The following is a 21,873-nucleotide window of genomic DNA, read 5'->3' on the forward strand; positions in this document are numbered from 1 at the left end:
GACAATCAAATGCAATACATGATTCTCAATGAGCTCACACATTGAAAAAAATCAAATAGCAATAAAAGAATTTTTTTTCATAATTTGGAGGAATATGAATATGTACTATGTATTAATATGCTCTGGCTGCTATAACAAAATACCACAGACTGTGGGCCTTAATCAACACAAATTTATTCTCAGAGTTCTGGAGGCTGGCAAGTCCAAGATCAAGGTTCCAGCAGGGTTTGGTTTCTGGTGAGGCTCCCTTCCTGGATTGCAGATTGCTGCCTTCTTGCTATGTCCTTACATGTCCTTTCCTCTGAGCAAGGGGGAGAGAAAACAGAGAGTGGGAGAGAGAAAGGGAGCTGGGGCAGGCTTTCTGGTGTCTTCTCCTAAAAGGACACAAATCCTATCTGATTGAGAGCCCACTCTTATGACCTCATTAATGTCTCCAAAGGCCCATGGTATGAGTGGTTCTAGTAATTCTTAAAGAGTAGGGAGAACTATGGCCTGAATAGACAGTCCCAGTGGAGTCTACCACATGACTTCAGGAAACCAGCAGAAGAAAAACAGGGAACTTGCTTTCTGGAAAGACAACAAAATATTTAAACACATCTCCTGCACCTGTTTTGTGTACTACTAAGGGAGTGCCTCTCTCAGTCTGCTCTGTGGGATGCTTCTTCTTACTTTATTGTCCCTGTTCTCAATACCACTCAAACCACCAAAATCCAGTACCCTGTTCCTAGAGAACACCCACTGAAGCAGAGCTAACCCAGAGGAATGGGTTACTGCAGGGGATGTTTTAGTTATTAGTAGGAAAGAGATTTGGGCCATGAGGTTGGGAATGGGGAGTTAGGAGGAGACATGAAAAGACCTGTTAAGTTCCAAAGTTGTGCCTTCTGGGCAACTTTGTGTTTTAACTATAGTCAAGGCTCAGTCCACCTCTTTCCAACAAACTTCATATATAACTAATTCCTGAAACTTGGAATCAGCATTCATTAAAATTCATATTAAATTGCTGTTTTTTCTCCTTCCTATTTCAACTAGCTCTTGGCCATTTTTCGCAACTGTTTTTCTTTTTCCTTGAAGGATTCTCTCCTGAGAGCCGTTTCTGAGCCCAGCCCTGTGGGACACATCACAGACAGGAAGGCCTCACTCTCTATGTTGGAATATTTTTGTACCTCCCCCATTTCTCCTCTGGCTTCTCTTTCCAGGAGGCTGATTCACACATAGAGCTCGCACTGACTTCAAAGGGCTCTGAGGTAAAGTGAGAAATGACTCACAGAAATTTCCCAAAGATATTTTGGATTTATGAAAAAGCATTGGTAATGTTTTAAAAAAGAGTTGAATATTAGTTCTGGAAAATGAGTGAATATTATGAGTGCCGGCGAACCAAAGTCAAAAAATTCTCCTCTGATAGTAGAAAAAAGCTCTTATAAATTAGTAATACTTGGCAAATGCATTCATCCTTCTGGGGAGAAATTTTTAGGTTTTGTTGTGGTTTCAAAAGCATAAAGATGGAATCTTTTATATCCAATCCCTGCTTTACAAATGTCAAATATCTATCACATTTCCTTTGTAACATGAATGTAAAAACTATAAACTATTTTAAGAAAGATATATGGTACATATAATTTAAAGTAGGTAGTTTCTGAATTTTTATAAACTTCAATCTTCTCAGGAAAATTTACTTTGCATTTCAAGCAGGCTCTAGCCAGTGACTAGTTGTGTCTAATGTCGTTTCACAGTTTGGAGAGTATCACACACCTGTGTTAGGCTGCAACTAAGACTCACTCAGACATCTTCAGAAAAAAGGAAACTTGTTCTAAAGATACAAGGGTACATGGGGAGAGGAACTGGAAATAAAGACAATGAGGCTCTGGGGACTGACTCTTTGCCGTCTCTTTGAAAAATTGACCTCAAAAACGTCTCTTGTGCTGTTGTTTACCTGCTTTTTCCAAAGTATTTTCCCTCCCACCTGGCCAGTTGGGACTTAAAGAAACACTCTTATTCCTTCATTCTGAACAAATGTCCCTAGATCTAGGTTTTTTTTTTTTTCCCCAAGCAAATTTAATTAATAATTGCCCTTTTAGAAAATTTGTTTTGAAAGTCAGTCACGTATTAATGTCAATAAGAGACTTCATCTTGAAGAAAAGGGTTAGGCTCCGAATATGTCATTGGAGACAAAGCATCTAGGGTAAAGGCTGTCCTCTGAAAGTCAACCTTATTATCATTTGTTGGTTAGCTGGCAGACATGTCTGACATGTCAATTCAATATTCTTTTTTTCTGTTTTCCAGAATGTTCTGTTTCCTCCACCGGAACAGCAACTCTGGCAGAGCAGGGGAGAAATGGTGGGTATCCTGGATGCTCCTCTCAATGTGGAAACAAACCAAAATAGATGACATTGAGAGTAGAAAAGAGGAAAAAAAGCCCAGGAGTCTTGTCTATGGCAAGATTGCTGTGAGAAGAGAAAACTGGCTTAGCTAGTATGATAAAGAAACGTCACAGAAGTCAGAGAAATAGGGTTCTGTGGTTAGGAAGTGAGTGGACGGATATTTTCCTTTGGTCAAAGAGAACTGTCATTTCTATGTTGCCTCAAGCTTGGCATTCTTTTGGTTGGTCATACGTTCAGTCACACTGAATGACCACTACCTGCCTGCACTGCACCACGGAGGAAAAGAAACAAGATGATTTTATGATAAATTAGTCACTAATGTCTTTTGTTTCCATGAGCCCCTGGCTAGAAGTTCACTGGCAAAGTACACACCTGACCTTGAGCTCCTGAATTAGCAAGTGAGCATTTAACATTCTCATTACCAGGTGTGTAGCTTCATTGGCATATTAAGAAATAACATTTCATTGGGAAAATACAGCACCTTTTAAAGGGAAGAATACATAATATCTTCCCTAAGTTAAATGGAGAGCATGATCTTCATGCTCTGTCTATCTACTCACTAACTCTCCTTATCAGGTATTATATATTCCTGTTGGCAGTTTGATTTAATTGGGCTTGTGGTAACTGATTCAATTGAGTACTTTAATTAGGTAATTATTTTGTTATAAGAGCCACTTTCCAGCTTGCTACAGAGAGGGAATTTCCCATTTTTCTCAAGCTGAAAATGGAACCTGTATTCTTTTCTTTTATGACAAAGTGGAAAACGATCAGATAAAGAATTAGGCTGAGATTGTGCTGTAGAAGGAAGAAAAATAAGCTTGACTTATGTATTGATAAAAGACAAGTGTGTTTTTGAGAAATGAAGATACAATTAGAGTTCCACAGATTGTGAGTACTGCCACCAGGTATGATCATGCTTTTGAATAGAGTGATTACCCATCCTCTACCTCAGTTTCCCTCCAGAAGTGTAGATTTCTTTCTCAGACCCTATGCAAGAAAATAACTACAGGGAAAAAAATAAGACATAAAGAAATATCCTTGTCATTTTATTCTGAACAAATGTCTCTGGATCTAGAGTTTTTTTTCCCCAAGCAAATTTAATTAATTATTTCCCTCTTAGAAAATTTATTATGAAAGTTAGTCATTTATTAACTTCAGTAGGAGACTTTGTCGTGAAGAAAAGGCTTAGGCTCTGAAATTATTGCCAACGACTAAACATCTAGGATAAAAGCTATCCTCTAACTCCCACATACTTGTGAGAGCGAACCTTATTATCTTTTGTTGGTTGGCAGGAATGATTGTAAATAATCTAAGGATACTTCAGATCAAACAAACAATTAGAGTTGACACTAGAAAAGCCAACAAGACCCTAATTAATTGATTTGCTAATAGCTATTTTCTATTTACAGACATTAGCCCAAATTGTTTTTAAGTTGTGACAAGGGCCGCAAGATACACATTTTCTTTCTCTGAACTCCTGATTACAAGACAGCTTCCCAGTCTCACTGTTAACTAGTCTTGGAAATTTTTGTTCCATAAAGGGTTGAGGCCAACTCTAGATAGCTTTCATCTGAAACATAATATTCACCTATAAGCTCTTTGTAGAAGGGTCAGTCGACATAGTAATTATGTTTTGCTTTGGAATATTTCAGCTTTACCTTTTCATCAAGGAAGATTGAACAAAAGAAAACATTTCTCAATTAAATCCTTTAAACGAATGATGTTGCAAGTAAAACCGTCCCCAATAATGATAAGGATCATTCTGTTCCTGAAACCCAAGGGCCAGAGAAGGGTTGTGTTCTAGTTATTACTGTGCAATAAACCATCTTTAAATTTAATGGCACTAAACAGCAAGCATTTTATTTTCTGTTACAACTTTGTGGGTTGACTGGGCTCAGCCAGGCCGTTCTTCTCTTCTATGTGATGTCATGTCATCTGGGCTGCAGACATCTAGGGACCTGACAGGGCTGAAAAGTGCAAATTGGTGTGCTTACACTGCTGGCAGTAGGTAGTGGTCATCTACTTGGAGCTTAGCAGTTGACAGGAGTGTCTTGGTTTTCTTCATGTGCATTTCTTTTTTTTTTATTTTTTATTTTTTATTATTATTCTTTAGGTTTTAGGGTACATGTGCACAATGTGCAGGTTTGTTACATATAAACTAGTTCAACCATTGTGGAAGTCAGTGTGGCGATTCCTCAGGGATCTAGAACTAGAAATACCATTTGACCCAGCCATCCCATTACTGGGTATATACCCAAAGGACTATAAATCATGCTGCTATAAAGACACATGCACACATACGTTTATTGTGGCACTATTCACAATAGCAAAGACTTGGAACCAACCCAAATGTCCAACAATGATAGACTGGATTAAGAAAATGTGGCACATAGACACCATGGAATACTATGCAGCCATAAAAGAGGTTAAGTTCATGTCCTTTGTAGGGACATGGATGAAGCTGAAAACCATCATTCTCAGCAAACTATCGCAAGGACAAAAAACCAAACACCGCTCGTTCTCACTCATAGGTTGGAACTAAACAATGAGAACACTTGGACACAGGAAGGGGAACATCATACACCGGGGCCTGTGGTGGGGTGGGGGGTGGGGGGAGGGATAGCATTAGGAGACATACCTAATGTAAATGACGAGTTAATGGGTGCAGCACACCACATGGTACATATATACCTATGTAACAAACCTGCACCTTGTGCACATATATGTACCCTAGAACTTAAAGTATAATTAAAAAAAAAAAAAAAAGACATTTGGGTTGGTTCCAACTTTTTGCTATTGTGAATAGTGCCACAATAAACATACGTGTTCATGTGTCTTTATAGCAGCATGATTTATAGTCCTTTGGGTATATACCCAGTAATGGGATAGCTGGGTCAAATGGTATTTCTAGTTCTAGATCCCTGAGGAATTGCCACACTGTCTTCCACAATGTTTGAACTAGTTTACAGTCTAACCAACAGTGTAAAAGTGTTCCTATTTCTCCACATCCTCTCCAGCACCTGTTGTTTCCTGACTTTTTAATGATTGCCATTCTAACTGGTGTGAGATGGTATCTCATCGTGGTTTTGATTTGCATTTCTCTGATGGCCAGTGATGATGAGCATTTTTTCATGTGTCTGTTGGCTGCATAAATGTCTTCTTTTGAGAAGTGTCTGTTCATATCCTTTGCCCACTTTTTGATGGGGTTGTTTGTTTTTCTTCTTGTAAATTTGTTTGAGTTCTTTGTAGATTCTGGATATTATCCCTTTGTCAGGTGGGTAGATTGCAAAGATTTTTTTCCCATTGTGTAGGTTGCCTGTTCACTCTGATGGTAGTTTCTTTTGCTGTGCAGAAGCTCTTTAGTTTAATTAGATCCCATTTGTCAATTTTGGCTTTTGTTGCCATTGCTTTTGGTGTTTTAGACATGAAGTCCTTGCCCATGTTTATGTCCTGAATGGTATTGCCTAGGTTTTCTTCTGGGGATTTTATGGTTTTAGGTCTAACATTTAAGTCTTTAATCTATCTTGAATTCATTTTTGTATAAGATGTAAGGAAGGGAGCCAGTTTCAGCTTTCTACATGTGGCTAGCCAGTTTTCCCAGCACCATTTATTAAATAGGGAATCCTTTCCCCATTGCTTGTTTTTGTCAGGTTTGTCAAAGATCAGATGGTTGTAGATGTGTGATATTATTTCTGAGGGCTCTGTTCTGTTCCATTGATCTATATCTCTGTTTTGGTACCAGTACCATGCTGTTTTGGTTACTGTAACCTTGTAGTATAGTTTGCAGTCAGGTAGCGTGATGGCTCCAGCTTTATTCTTTTGGCTTAGGATTGACTTGGTAATGCAAGCTCTTTTTTGGTTCCATACGAACTTTAAAGTAGTTTTTTCCAATTCTGTGAAGAAAGTCATTGGTAGCTTGATGGGGATGACATTGAATGTATAAATTACCTTGGGCAGTAAGGCCATTTTCACAATGTTGATTCTTCCTATCTATGAGCATGGAATGTTCTTCCATTTGTTTGTGTCCTCTTTTACTTCACTGAGCAGTGGTTTGTAGTTCTCCTTGAAGAGGTCCTTCACATCCCTTGTAAGTTGGATTCCTAGGTATTTTATTCTCTTTGAAGCAATTGTGAATGGGAGTTCACTCATGATTTGGCTCTCTGTTTGTCTGTTATTGGTGTATAAGAATGCTTGTGATTTTTGTACATTGATTTTGTATCCTGAGACTTTGCTGAAGTTGCCCATCAGCTTAAGGAGATTTTGGACTGAGACAATGGGGTTTTCCAGATATACAATCATGTCATCTGCAAACAGGGACAATTTGACTTCCTCTTTTCCTAATTGAATACCCTTTATTTCCTTCTCCTGCCTGATTGCCCTGGCCAGAACTTCCAATACTATGTTGAATAGGAGTGGTGAGAGAGGGCCTCCCTGTCTTGTGCCAGTTTTCAAAGGGAATGCTTCCAGTTTTTGTCCATTCAGTATGATATTGGCTGTGGGTTTGTCAAAAATAGCTCTTATGATTTTGAGATACATCCCATCAATACCTAATTTATTGAGAGTTTTTAGCGTGAAGGTTGTTGAATTTTGTCAAAGGCCTTTTCTGCATCTATTGAGATAATCATGTGGTTTTTGTCTTTGGTTCTGTTTATATGCTGGATTATGTTTATTGATTTGTATATGTTGAACCAGCTTTGCATCCCAGGGATGAAGCCCACTTGATCATGGTGGATAAGCTTTTTGATGTGCTGCTGGATTTGATTTGCCAGTATTTTATTGAGGATTTTTGCATCGATGTTCATCAGGGATATTGGTCTAAAATTCTCTTTTTTTGTTGTGTCTCTGCCAGGCTTTGGTATCAAGATGATGCTGGCCTCATAAAATGAGTTAGGGAGGATTCCCTCTTTTTCTATTGATTGGAATAGTTTTAGAAGGAATGGTACCAGCTCTGCCTTGTACCTCTGGTAGAATTTGGCTGTGAATCCATCTGGTCCTGGACTTTTTTTGGTTGGTAAGCTATTAATTATTGCCTCAATTTCAGAGCTTGTTATTGGCCTATTGAGAGATTCAACTTCTTCCTGGTTTAGTCTTGGGAGGGTGTATGTGTCCAGGAATTTATCCATTTCTTCTAGATTTTCTAGTTTATTTGCATAGAGGTGTTTATAGTATTCTCTGATGGTAGTTTGTATTTCTGTGGGATCGGTGGTGATATCCCCTTTATCATTTTTTATTGTCTATTTGATTCTTCTCACTTTTCTTCTTTATTAGTCTTGCTAGTGGTCTATCAATTTTGTTGATGTTTTCAAAAAACCAGCTCCTGGATTCACTGATTTTTTTGAAGGGTCTTTTGTGTCTCTATCTCCTTCAGTTCTGCTCTGATCTTAGTTATTTCTTGCCTTATGCTAGCTTTTGAATGTGCTTGCTATTGCTTCTCTAGTTCTTTTAATTGTGATATTAAGGTGTCAATTTTTGATATTTCCTGCTTTCTCTTGTGGGCATTTAGTGCTATAAATTTCCCGCTACACACAGCTTTAAATGTGTCCCAGAGATTCTGGTATGTTTTGTCTTTGTTCTCATTGGTTTCAAAGAACATCTTTATTTCTGCCTTCATTTCATTATGTACCCAGTAGTGATTCAGGAGCAGGTTGTTCAGTTTCCATGTAGTTGAGTGGTTTTGAGTGAGTTTCTTAATCCTGAGTTCTAGTTTGATTGCACTGTGGTCTGAGAGATAGTTTGTTATAATTTCTGTTCTTTTACATTTGCTGAGGAGTGCTTTACTTCCAACTATGTGGTCAATTTTGGAATAGGTTGTTGTGGTGCTGAGAAGAATGTATATTCTGTTGATTTGGGGTGGAGCGTTCTGTAAATGTCTATTAGGTCCGCTTAGTGCAGAGCTGAGTTTAATTCCTGGATATCCTTGTTAACTTTCTGTCTCTTTGATCTGTCTAATATTGACAGTGGGGTGTTAAAGTCTCTCATTATTATTGTGTGGGAGTCTAAGTCTCTTTGTAGGTCTCTATGTGTTTCCAGAATTGGTGGGTTCTTGGTCTCACTGACTTCAAGAATGAAGCCGCGGACCCTAGCGGTGAGTGTTACAGTTCCTAAAGGTGGTGTGTCTGGAGTTTGTTCCTTCTGATGTTTGGACGTGTTTGGAGTTTCTTCCTTCTGGTGGGTTTGTGGTCTCACTGGCTTCAGGAGTGAAGCTACAGACCTTCACGGTGAGTGTTACAGCTCTTAAGGCGGCACGTCTGGAGTTGTTTGCTCCTCCTGTCTGGAGTTGTTCATTCCTCCTGGTGGGTTCGTGGTCTTGCTGGCCTCAGGAGTGAAGCTGCAGAACTTCACAGTGAGTGTTACAGCTCATAAATGCAATATGGACCCAAAGAGTCAGCAGCAGCAAGATTTATTGCAATCAGCAAAAGAACAAAGCTTCCACAATGTGGAAGGGGACCCAAGTGGGTTGCCACTGGTGGCTCGGGCAGTCTGCTTTTATTCCCTTATCTGACCCCACCCACATCCTGCTGATTGGCCCATTTTACAGAGAGCTGATTGGTCCATTTTACAGAGAGTTGATTGGTCTGTTTTACAGAGAGCTGATTGGTCCTTTTTGACAGGGTGCTGATTGGTGCGTTTACAAACCTTGAGCTAGACACAGAGTGCTGGTTGGTGCATTTACAATCCTTTAGCTAGACAGAAAAGTTCTTGAAGTCCCCACTAGATTAGCTAGACACAGAGCACTGATTGGTGCATTTACAACCCCTGAGCTAGACACAGAATGCTGATTGGTGTATTTACAATCCTCTAGCTAGACATAAAAGTTCTCCAAGTCCCCACTATATTAGCTAGACACAGAGCACTGATGGGGCATTTACAAGCCTCTAGGTAGACACAGAGTGCTGATTGGTGCATTTAGAAACCTTGAGCTAGACGCAGAGTGCTGATTGGTGCATTCAGAAACCTTGAGCTAGACACAGAGTGCTGATTGGTGTGTTTACAAACCTTGAGGTAGACACAGAGTGCTGATTGGTGTGTTTACAATCCTTTAGCTAGACATAAAGGTTCTCCCAGTCCCCACCTGACTCAGGAGCCCAGCTGGCTTCACCTAGTGGATCCTGCACCAGGGCCGCAGGTGGAACTGCCTGCCAGTCCCACGCCATGCACCTGCATTCCTCAGCCCTTGGGCAGTCGATAGGAATGGGAGCTGTGGAGCGGGGCAGTGCTCGCTGGGGAGGCTTGGACCGTGCAGGAGCCCACGGTGGGAGGGATGCTTGGGCATGGGGGTGCTGCAGGTCCCAAGCCCTGCCCTGCGGGGAGGTAACTGAGGCCCGGCGAGAATTTGAGCACAGCACAGGTGGGCCAGCACTGCTGGGGGACCCGGCTCACCCTCCACAGCTGCTGGCCTGGGTGCTAAGCCCCTCACTGCCCGGGGCCAGTGACACGGGCCGGCCACTCTGACTGCGGGGCCTACTGAGACCATGCCCACCTGGAACTCATGATGGCCCACAAGTGCTGCGTGCAGCCCCAGTTCCTGCCCATACCTCTCCCTCCAGACTTCCCTGCAAGCAGAGGGAGCTGGCTCCAGCCTTGGCCAGCCCAGAGAGGGGCTCCTACAGTGCAGCAGAGGGCTGAAGAGTTCCTCAAGTGTGGCCAGAGTGGGCACCGAGGCTGAGGAGGCACCGAGAGCAAGCGAGGGCTGCTAGCACACTGTCACGTCTCATAAGGACTTGCTTTATGAATCTGGGTGCTTCTGTATTGGGTGCATATATATTTAGGAGAGTTAGCTCTTCTTGTTGAATTGATCCCTTTACCATTATGTAATGGCCTTCTTTGTCTCTTTTGATCTTTGTTGGTTTAAAGTCTGTTTTATCAGAGACTAGGATTGCAACCCCTGCCTTTTTTTGTTTTCCATTTGCTTGGTAGATCTTCCTCCATCCCTTTATTTTGAGTCTATGTGTGTCTCTGCAAGTGAGATGGGTATCCTGAATAGAGCACACTGATGGTTCTTGACTCATTATCCAATTTGCCAGTCAGTGTCTTTTTTCTTTTTTGAGACAGAGTCTCGCTCTGTTGCCCAGGCTGGAGTGCAGTGGCCCAGTCTCGGCTCACTGCAAGCTCCACCTCCCAGGTTCACACCATTCTCCTGCCTCAGCCTCCCAAGCAGCTGGGACTACAGGCGCCTGCCACCACGCCTGGCTAATTTTTTGTATTTTTAGTAGAGATGGGGTTTCACTGTGTTAGCCAGGATGGTCTTGATCCCCTGACATCGTGATCCGCCCGCCTCAGCCTCCCAAAGTGCTGGGATTACAGGCGTGAGCCACCGTGCCTGGCCCAGTCAGTGTCTTTTAATTGGAGCCTTTAGCCCGTTTATATTTAACGTTAATATTGTTATGTGTGAATTTGATCCTGTCATTATGATGTTAGCTGGTTATTTTGCTTTTTAGTTGATGCAGTTTCTTCCTAGCCTCGATGGTCTTTACAATTTGGCATGTTTTTGCAGGGGCTGGTACCGGTTGTTCCTTTCCATGTTTAGTGCTTCCTTCAGGAGTTCTTTTAGGGCAGGCCTGGTGGTGACAAAATCTCTCAGCATTTGCTTGTCTGTAAAGGATTTTATTTCTCCTTCACTTATGAAGCTTAGTTTGGCTGGATCTGAAATTCTGGGTTGAAAATTCTTTAAGAATGTTGAATATTGGCTTCCACTCTCTTCCGGCTTGTAGAGTTTCTGCCAAGAGATCAGCTGTTAGTCTGATGGGCTTCCCTTTGTGGGTAACCCAACCTTGCTCTCTGGCTGCCCTTAACATTTTTTCCTTCATTTCAACTTTGGTGAATCTGACAATTATGTGTCTTGGAGTTGCTCTTCTCAAGGAGTATCTTTGTGGCATTCTCTGTATTTCCTGCATTTGAATGTTGGCCTGCCTTGCTAGGTTGGGAAAGTTCTCCTGGATAATATCCTGCAGAGTGTTTTCCAACTTGGTTCCATTCTCCCCGTCACTTTCAGGTACACCAATCAGACGTAGATTTGATCTTTTCACATAGTCCCATATTTCTTGGAGGCTTTGTTCATTTCTTTTTACTCTTTTTTCTCTAAACTTCTCTTCTCACTTCATTTCATTCATTTGCTCTTCAATCACTGATACCCTTTCTTCCAGTTGATCAAATTGGCTACTGAAGCTTATGCATTCGTCACATAGTTCTCATGCCATGGTTTTCAGCTCCATCAGGTCATTTAAGGACTTCTCTATGCTGGTTATTCTAGTTAGCCATTCGTCTAATCTTTTTTCAAGGTTTTTAGCTTCTTTGTGATGGGTTCATACTTCCTCCTTTGACTTGGAGGAGTTTGATCGTCTGAAGCCCTCTTCTCTCAACTCGTCAAAGTCATTCTCCATCCAGCTTTGTTCCATTGCTGGCAAGGAGCTGTGTGGCTTTGGAGGGGGAAAGGCACTCTGATTTTTATAATTTTCAGCTTTTCTGCTCTGTTTTTTCCCCCATATTTGTGGTTTTGCCTACCTTTGGTCTTTGATGATGGTGACGTACAGATGGGGTTTTGGTGTGGATGTCCTTTCTGTTTGTTAGTTTTCCTTCTAACAGTCAGGAACCTCAGCTGCAGGTCTGTAGGAGTTTGCTGGAGGTCCACTCCAGACCCTGTTTGCCTAGGTATCAGCAGCGGAGGCTGCAGAACAGCGAATATTGCTGAACAGCAAATGCTGCTGCTTGATCGTTCCTCTGGAAGTTTTGTCTCAGAGGGGTACCCGGCCGTGTGAGGTGTCAGTCTGCCCCTACTGGGGGGTGACTCCCAGTTAGGCTACTCGGGGTTCAGGGATCCACTAGAGGAGGCAGTCTGTCCGTTCTCAGATCTCAAACTCCATGCTGGGAAAACCACTACTCTCTTCAAAGCTGTCAGACAGGGACATTTAAGTCTGCAGAGGTTTCTGCTGCCTTTTGTTTGGCTATGCCCTACCCCCAGAGGTGGAGTCTACAGAGGCAGGCAGGCCTCCTTGAGCTGCGTTGGGCTCCACCCATTTCGAGCTCCCCAGCCCGCTTGTTTAGCCACTCAAGCCTCCGCAATTGTGGGTGCCCCTACCCCAGCCTCGCTGCCACCTTGCATTTTGATCTCAGACTGCTGTGCTAGCAATGAGTGAGGCTCCGTGGGCGTGGGACCCTCCGAGGGGTACATATGCAGCTTTGTTACTTAGTTATACTGTGTGATGCTGAGGTTTGGAGTATGGTTTATTCTGTCACCCGGGTAGTAAGCATGATACCCAATAGAGAGGTTTATCAACTTTTGCTCCCCTCTCTCCCTTCCCTCTCTAGTAGTCCCCAGTGCCTATTGTTGCCATCTTTATGTCCATGTGTACCCAAAGTTTAGCTCCCACTTATAATTGAGAACATGTGGCATTTGGTTTTCTGTTCCTGGGTTAATTCGCTTAGAATAATGTCCTCCAGCTGCATCCATGTTGCTATAAAGGACATGATTTAAAAAAAAATTTTTTATGGTTATGTAGTATTCCATGGTATATATGTACCACATTAAAAAAAATCCAATCCACACTGATGGGCATCTAGGTTAATTCCATGTCTTTGCTGTGTCTTTTCTATGATTATGAATAGTCCTTCCATGAACATATGAGTGCGTGTGTCTTTTTGATAGACCGACTTACTTTCTTTTGGACGTGTACCTAGTAATGAGATTGGTCGGTTGAATGGTAGTTCTATGTTCTTAGAGAAATCTCTAAACTGCTTTCCACAGTGACTGAACTAATTTACATTCCCACCGACATAAGCATTCTCAGGGATATTTCTTAAACAGGAATAGATTTGAGGTAAAAGTTGTTACAAGATGAAGCAATGTTACCTTTCTTTTGAATTTTCTTATGTATTAAGTAGAGCTGAAAGGTGACAATCTGCACTCTTTTTGTCTAGGAAGGTTTTTCCAGGTATTTCTCATTTCTCTTTGCTGCAATAATGGTCGAATGCAGGCTCTGAAATCAAGTTTCTTGGCTTTGAATTTCAGCTCCTTCAATAACAAGTTATGTGAATCTTGGCAAGAAATTGGTACTCACAAGCCCCAGTTTCCTCATCTTTATAATGGGGATATTCATTCTACTGTTTAGACTGTGAGAATTGAGGTAATGCATATAAAGTGCTTATCATAGTACCTGACATGCAGTAAGGTTCAGGAAATTGTAGCTACTTTTATGCAATAAATAATGAGTGCATGGGAGAACTTAATACAAGGAGTTGAGCATAAAGGCATAGGAAGGGGAGAGGTCACAACCAGATAGGAGGAGATCCCCTAAGCCAAACATGTTTGAAGTAAGAGCAAATATTGCTGCACTAAGTAGATCTCCTATTCTTTGCTTTCTTTCTTTTTCTTGTTTTTTTTTTTTTTTTTTTGAGATGGAGTCTTGCTGTCTCACCCAGGCTGCAGTGTAGTGGTGCGATCTCGGCTCACTGCAACCTCCGCCTCCCAGGTTAAAGCGATTCTCCCACCACAGCCTCCTGAGCAGGGATTAAAGGCACCCACCATCACGCCCGGCTAATTGTTTGTATTTATTTTTTTTTTTTTAGTAGAGATGGGGTTTCACCATGTTGGCCAGGCTGGTCTTGAATGCCTGACCTCAGGTGATCCGCCTGCCTCGGCTTTAGGCATGAGCCACTGTGCCCGGCCTGAATTCTTTTAAATGATGTCATGGCTCCTGCAAAGAAAAGATTGGGTATTAGCTACCAGATGCTTATCAGAAATGAAGGTGATAATTTCCATGAATTGTGCCATCTGGAAAAGCAAAACTTGCATATTTCATTTTTTTTCCCCCTATTTCTCACATTCATTTGCCATTTAGTGTACTGTGTCCCAGTGGTTGGAACAGGGAAGCTCACCAAGGATTTGCCTGTCATGGGGATTTCTCCTTTCTTCTGGCCTTATTGATTGTCTGTGCAGGGACCTCTGGCATCTTGTCTCACCCACTATTTTTTATGAGTTACATGAGTAACATGCACTGGTCTCTGATTCTTAAGTGAAGAAAAAGACCCCAAACCCCAGAATATGTTCTCTTATTTACCTTTTGTACTACTCTACATAAAATGAGAAAACCCTTGCTGCAAGTGGCATATCTTCCTGCTCATGGCTTTCCCAAGGTCTAGTGTGGGAATGAGGGGCAGGAAAGGGTCATAAATTATTTGAGTTACATATTGAAAGGCTGATATGGTTTGGCTCCGTGTCCCCACCCAAATTTCATCTCAAATTGTAATCCCCATGTGTCAGGGGAGGGGCCTGGTGGGAGGTGATTGAATCATGGGGTGGACTTCCCTCTTGCAGTCCTCGTGTTAGTGAGTGAGTCTCCCGATATCTGGTTGTTTGAAAGCATGTGACACTTCTTTCTTCACTTTCTGTCGCTCTCCTGCTCTGCCATTGTGAAGATGTGCATGCTTCCCCTTCACCTTCCGCCTTGATCGTAAGTTTCCTGAGGCCTCCCAGTTACACTTTCTGTTAAGTTTGTGGAACTTTGAGTCAGTAAAACCTCTTTTCTTTATAAATTACCCAGTCTCTGGTAGCTCTTGGTAGCTGTGTGAAAATGGACTAATACAAAGGCCGATCTTTCAATGGGCCTGCCAGTGCTGATACCATAATTGTCAATGCATCACCTTTATTTATCCATTTGTCCTAAACCAGGAGAAAGAAGAAAAGGGTATTATGTATATTATGTATTAACTCTCTACAATTCCAATGATGACATTTTCTAGCCTCCACTTGCTGGAGTTATCTGAATGATTGAGACCAATGTGATTCAAGTGAAGCCATATACATTTTTCTTAAAAGAAATGAATATTTCTTTAGTGTCTATATATGAGCAGTAAAAACCTTTTTTTTTTGAAAAGCAAACATTTACAGAGTTCTGAAAAAGCATTGCTTCTTGCATATTCACAGTATCTCAGTCAGTGAGACAGGTGTGCTTCTCTTTACCTATTCAACAAATATTTATTTAGTGCCTTTTACATGCCAAATACTGCCTTAGATGTTGATGCTATCTCTGGGAAGCAAAAACAGATGAGGCTGCGACTCTTCTTTTTGATCTTATATTCTTCTAGGGAAGACAGGCATGAATCTAAAAATAAATAACACAAATAAGTAGAGACCAGTATGATGAAGCAACCGGACATGATTCTTTGAGATTGTTTAATAGGTGCCCTGACCTAGACCATGTATGGGACTGGGAGCCTGGAAAGTTATCTCTGAGAAAATGATGTTTGAGCTGAGGATAATCATAAATAAATAAACAAGTGAGTTGAAGTTAACTGGGTATGTGTATCTATGGAGAAACGATTAACTGGCTCTCTAACTTTTTATTTTACCATCTGTAGTATTATCTTAAGCCTTTCTGAATATCCAGATATGTCAATGAATTCTACCGTACTTTCCAACTGCCTTGGCCAGATTTCCCAAACCTAAAATAAGAACACATGACCTGTCAGAATATTATTTCCTGAGTTGTTAATTTATTTTTATTTACTCACTCACTCTTCTCATTAACTCATCCACTCATCCACTTTTCCACCCATCTACCCATCAACCATTTATCCATCCATCCATCCATCCATCCATCCATCCATCCATCCATCCATCATCCATCCATCCATCCATCCATCCATCCATCCATCCATCCATCCATCCAAATACACATTTATCAAGTGCCTGCATGTGCCCAGCATCATGCTAGGGAATGAGGTATAGAGAGGTCTAAGAGTGAAATATTGGTTAATTGACATTAACTATATGTTGGGCTCCTACACCACTGTGCTTCTCTCTGCCCTTTCAAGAATTGTGTTTATTAATTTCTGTGTCTGTCTCCTTCATGAGACTCAGCTCCTCAGTCAGGTACCATTTCTCATTTATTTCTGGTTTCCCAGTACCTAATATGGTGACTGATGCATAGTTAGTATTTAAGAAATACTTGTTAAATAAATAAATGTACTGTATTACTATTATTGAATAGCATAACATTAAATATCAGATTGATGATCAGTGTTGCGTGAGCTAACATTTGAGTAACTTGTTTGATGCTACAGTGTAAACTAATAATGTCACATCTTAAAAGAAGTAGATGGTTTCTGGTGAGACGGTGACAGGCATGGCCAGGAGACATCCATACTGGTTCCTCTGCTATTCTCTTATCCGATCCCTCAGCCTAACACTTTGTTTCTCAGTGCCTCAAGTCTTGGAATCATTCAGGTACCAAAAGCAGTAACCACATTACCCTGCTCCTTGGGAAGGTTAATGACATGAGATAGGTTGAGAGATTCTATTCCTTGTACACAAGTGCTGCATAAACCAAGGTTTTTAATAATTATAGCAACCTACGACTTGGCCTATCTTAATCACACCACTACATTGTGTCTCGAGATTTTAGAAGAGTTTTGATGAAATAGTGACAAGCAAAAGGTATTTGAACTTTCTTCTTAGCTTCAGAAATAATTTCTATAAATTTCACAGTTGAGTTCTCTTAAAGTGAAGGCTGTTTGAGAAGAGTGAATTATGTACCTCACACAGATCTCTCAACTCTCAAAATAGACCTGTGAGATTCAGATGTAAAAAGGGACCATAATTTCTTCTCTCACAGGTGCAGTGCAAATCAAATGATTTCCATTTGTTTTTCTTGTCGTTTTAGCAACCACTATAGCTTTATTACATCTTTGTGTTTCCTTCCTCTTTGCCCTCTGAATTCCTCCTAAGATTTTCCACAGTTCTCAGCTGAGAAGTAAACTTATAAATTACCTGACAGTGAAGTCAGGGGATAAGTAAATCACTATCCAGTCTGATCACAAAATCAAAATGTTTGTGATATGTCAAACCTTTAACAAGTCAATTGCTTCTTTTGAAAAATGTCTGTTCTCCTTCATGCTGAGATCAACCGAGTCATTCCACGAATTTTGCTCTGTGTAAGACTGAAGTCGTAATGTCTTCAGACTGCAAATTATGTCAAACACCTAACAAAATGACTAAGCAGTATTTGTGTCTTTTTTTATTTTTAAGAATCTTATTTCATAGTTTAAGTTCCTAAAATACAGAGTTGAGCTCTGTATCTTTGGTAACTCAAGTAGATAATGTATAATCTGTCCTGAAGTTTCAGGGAGGAAAAGTTTCATCTATAGACCCTGAGCCACTTATGCCCATATATGCTGTTCCATTAATGTCACCAGACATTTTCCTTCTAACTGGTCTTAAGAATGATGCTATGTGTGTATGTTTATACATACTGTATGTATATGTGTGTGTATATATACATATAACTTCCTCCAATCTAAGCATTGTTCATCAGATCCTAATGTGTTAATTGCTATTGTTCCTATTTGACTTCAATTAATCTCACCCACAGATGACAAACTGGGAAGATTTATAGCACATCTGTCAAATGCAAGCTCTTTCAAAGTCAAAATAAAGACAGAATTCAAAAGATTTTGAAGTGTTTGGACATTAAGGTTGAGCAAGCATTTCCAAATCTTCTGAGTCACTGCAAACTCCGGGAACACTGAGCCTTGAGGAACTCAAACAGGGATTCCAATTTCCAGATGAAAATTTCATACTTAGAAAAGTGTCTTGGCTTTTTATATATACAAACCCATTTCTGAGAATGATCAATAACTGGAGCCTTAGAAAAAGACAGTTTCTTGAAGGCAAAAATGGTCGAAGAAAACATTCCTGAGCCTTTCCAAATAGTGTAACTGGTAATCTGAGATGTAGGATGAATACTCTTTGCCAAATGTGAAAATAAAGCAAGAAATGTGCTCTCTTTCTTTCCTTCATCCTTTCTCATACACACACTTGAACATACACAGTACACACACATGTAGAGCCCACATAATGCTTTTCAAACTTAGGTATAAATTTTTGTGGATGAAAGTTTCTGAACAAAATATTGTGGGCATGGAAAGGACTGCAGGATCTTTTCTTCTTGAACTTGTTACCATCTCTCATTTTGCTTCCTATCTCAAACAACTATTCTCTAGGTTACTAATGAGTCCTAAACACAAATTCCATATTTTTGAGTTGTCCAGCCAACTAATAATCATTTATTTTTCTTGCTCATATATGTCATTAAAGTTGCATAATCCTCTCAAACATCAGGTCCATCTTGACATCTTTTTTTTTTTTTTTTTTTTTCGAGACAGATTCTTGCTCTGTTGTCCAGGCTGGAGTGCAGTGGCATGATCTCGGCTTACTGCAACCTCCGCCTCCCGGGTTCAAGCAATTCTTCTGCCTCAGCCTCCTGAGTAGCTGGGACTATAGGTACACGCCACCATGCCTGGTTCATTTTTTGTATTCTTAGTAGATACAGTGTTTCACTGCATTAGCTAGGATAGCCTCTATCTCCTGACCTTGTGATCTGCCCACCTCAGCCTCCCAAAGTGCTAGGATTACAGGCATGAGCTACCATGCCCACCTTATATATAAGGCTAAAATAAAGATGAAAGGTGAAAGGTGGGAGCCTTCCGTGGTTGCAGCCTGGGAGACATGTAGTCTTGTAACACCCTCCATTTATAGCCTCTATTATCATTTTTCTCCTACAATGAATCAGATCATCTTGGATCTCATTAGCCAGCCCTCTCAATGGCTTGGCCTGCTTCAAATGGACCGCTAGCTGCAGATCATGCATGCTCAAATATCTCATCAATTCCACATAATTCGCCTAATTGAGAAACTTGTACTTTCACTGCATCCTCAAAAAGCAATTTCCTAATGACTTATTAAAATAATGCCATTTGTCAACCTTTTAAAAAGTACCACTTTTGTATGGTGTCATGCTGTAATTAGTAATACAGTATCAGTGATTAAGCTGAATACCAATTTGAGGCACTTGCACAACCTTAACAGAGTTCTGTCACTAATGGAGTATGGCACTTTGATTGTTCCTTGATAACTGAATGCTGCAGCAATATCTAGATCTTGGGATTACCTTGAAATGTTGATTTCAGACTCTTGAAACCATGGCAACATTTGATTCAAATGAATTCCAGAGCTTTAAAGATCAAGATTTTGTTGCTGAATTTCTTTTATTATTTTTTTAACCCCTGGCTCACAAAACTCATGGGAAAATAGTTATAGCCAGACTTTGTATAAATGTGGGTATCCAACCACGTTTCTATAGGAAAGGGCAAAGCACAGGGATGATTCTTTTCCCACAAGGGAAGGGAAAACCTACATGTGGACCCCTTAATTGGTGGTCTAAAGCAGCAGTCCCCAACCTTTTTGGGACCAGGAACTGGTTTTGTGGAAGACAATTTTTTCCATGGACAGGGCAGGGGTTAAGGGGGACGGTTTCAAGATGATTCAAGCACATTACATTTGTTGTGCACTTTTTCTCTATTATTATTACAAACACACTGTGATGTAGAATCAGGGGGAGCCCCGAGCTTGTTTTCTGGCAAATAGATGGTCCCATCTGAGGGTGATGGGAGACAGTAACAGATATCAGAAATTAGATTCTCAAAAGGAGCACGCAACCTAGATCCCTGGCATGTCCAGTTCACAGTAGGGTTTGTGACCCTAAGAGAATCTAATGCCACCACTGATCTGACAGGAGGCAGAGATCAGCTTCGCTCACTCACCCACCACGTATCTTCTGCTTTGGAGTCAGGTTCCTAGCAGGCCTGTACCAGTCTATGGCCTTTGGGTTGGGAACTTCTGTTGTAAAGGTTACATGATAATTAAATGGTAATAGAAGGTAGCAAGAAAATAGAATGGTATTTGCATCCACCCCGTTGCCCAAACTCTGGAAATTACCCCTCCCAAATCCACTTGGATACCTCCAAATTCTACTGACAAAATAATTTTTGTATTTCTCCCATCCTATTGCTTCTCATTACCACTTCCCTAATCTAGACAAGAGTTCATCAACCCAGCTCCTGCCTGTCATCTGGCACCTTTTCAATCCATCGTCATGGCTGAGTGATGCCCGAGTGCTCTTGTTGCTTGAGAACCTGTGATGGTTCTCCAGAATCAGAATAAAATCAAATTTTTGACATGAATTTATGGCTCTCTATTCAACAGACCGGCTTGGTCTACCCTTCTGAGCTTATCACTCTTTGCTTCTTCTCACACACACAGATTCTAGACATACCAGATTACTGATGTTCCCTCAGCAAGGTCTGTCCACTCTTTTGTTTCTGACTTCGTTTTTCCTGTCCTCCCAGTTCTGCTAGAGAATGCCCTTTCCTTACTGGGTCTATCTGATATCCCATCAATACATTTTTGAAGTCTCAGTTCAAATGTCCTCTCCTTCCTAAGTTTCTCTGACATCTCTGCCCCTTCCTCTATTACCCAGCAAAATGCCAGCCATGTTAAATTTCACTTAAATAGATTGTACATTTCTTCTTTCTGCTGTATTATGAATTTGTTGAAGGCCAGAAACTTGCCATATTTACTTCTGTATTTCCAGCATTTAGCGCAGTGCTTCCCACATGAGAGTCACCCAGTAAATGTTTATTGAGATGAATTGAATTATTGCTAAAACTGATTCTATGTCCATTCCTTATTGAAATAGCTCAAGACAAAATGGTCAAAAAGTACAAACAGTTTTTTTTGTCTTTTCCATTTTTCTCAGACCTGACCTTTTTCACCATCTTAAAACCTGCTTATCAGTCTAGTTTTAACATTGCTTTTGAAGCTTGACCAGCATATAGACAGTCCCACTCTATTTGACTCCTTCAAGACAACATCCAAAGTTTTCTCCCAGTCCAAACAAATGCCACAGAAGAGGAGACCAAGGCAGAGGTTAGGGAAGCACTTAAAGACAAGTCTAGGTTGGTATTGGGATGCTAGGATTGGACCGAATGCCCCTCAAAGGCCCCTGCCTTATCATTCTCCTTACCACCTCTCCACTCCCTAATATCCTTGACAAACACAGAATTTCATTTCTTTACAGACTGTTACACTCAACAACTCTCTCGGACTCTGCGGATATTCTTTTCTCTTCTCCATTTCGGAGAAGTCTTTCCCCACCGCTGCCTGGATTTCTGATGCCTCCTGGCAAATAGGTAAGTTACTATGATCACTTGAGAAGAGTAGGTGGTCATGGTCCATTACCAGTTATCTGATCTCCAATAGCATCTGAAAATAGCAGAGATTAAACTCCAGAACTACATTTTTTCCCCTTGAGAAGCTGCCTATATATACTTATTAAAGAACCTCAATCATTTCACCCTGAAATCCCCAGTGCTATACTGACCCATCTGAAGGGTCAGAAAGTTGTCCAGCAGCAGCAGAAATTATTTAAAACTCTTCCCTGTTTGTGATTTTTTATGGCTGATTGACAAAAGGAGGGCAGAGAACAGCAGGCGAAGTGAATCCTGTTTGTGATTGGGGCGGGGGCAGGGGTAGTAGAGACACTTCACTTAGTTTGTTCTTATTCTCTTTCTTGTCTCTAGGCTTCTTTAACTCTTAAAACCATCTTTTCCTATTCCTAGTTTTATCTTTCCTGCTCATGGGTTCCATCACATTTATTTAAAT

The 21,873-nt window shown here is 40.9% G+C and overlaps 1 long non-coding RNA gene across 5 annotated transcripts in view; it reads left to right on the plus strand.

The window, feature by feature from the left end:
- Positions 1–21,873, plus strand: part of LOC131381617 (uncharacterized) — a 175,756-nt gene that overhangs the window by 94,804 nt on the left and 59,079 nt on the right. For all 5 annotated transcript variants that reach the window (XR_009210484.1, XR_009210483.1, XR_009210480.1 and 2 more), the window contains exons 6-8: positions 2,281–2,334; positions 18,537–18,654; positions 21,290–21,401. This is a non-coding gene — a long non-coding RNA (uncharacterized LOC131381617). The remainder of the gene's footprint in view (positions 1–2,280; positions 2,335–18,536; positions 18,655–21,289; positions 21,402–21,873) is intronic.

This window comes from Hylobates moloch, unplaced genomic scaffold (genome assembly GCF_009828535.3).
Source record: "Hylobates moloch isolate HMO894 unplaced genomic scaffold, HMol_V3 SCAFFOLD_2, whole genome shotgun sequence".
Classification (NCBI taxonomy): domain Eukaryota; kingdom Metazoa; phylum Chordata; class Mammalia; order Primates; family Hylobatidae; genus Hylobates; species Hylobates moloch.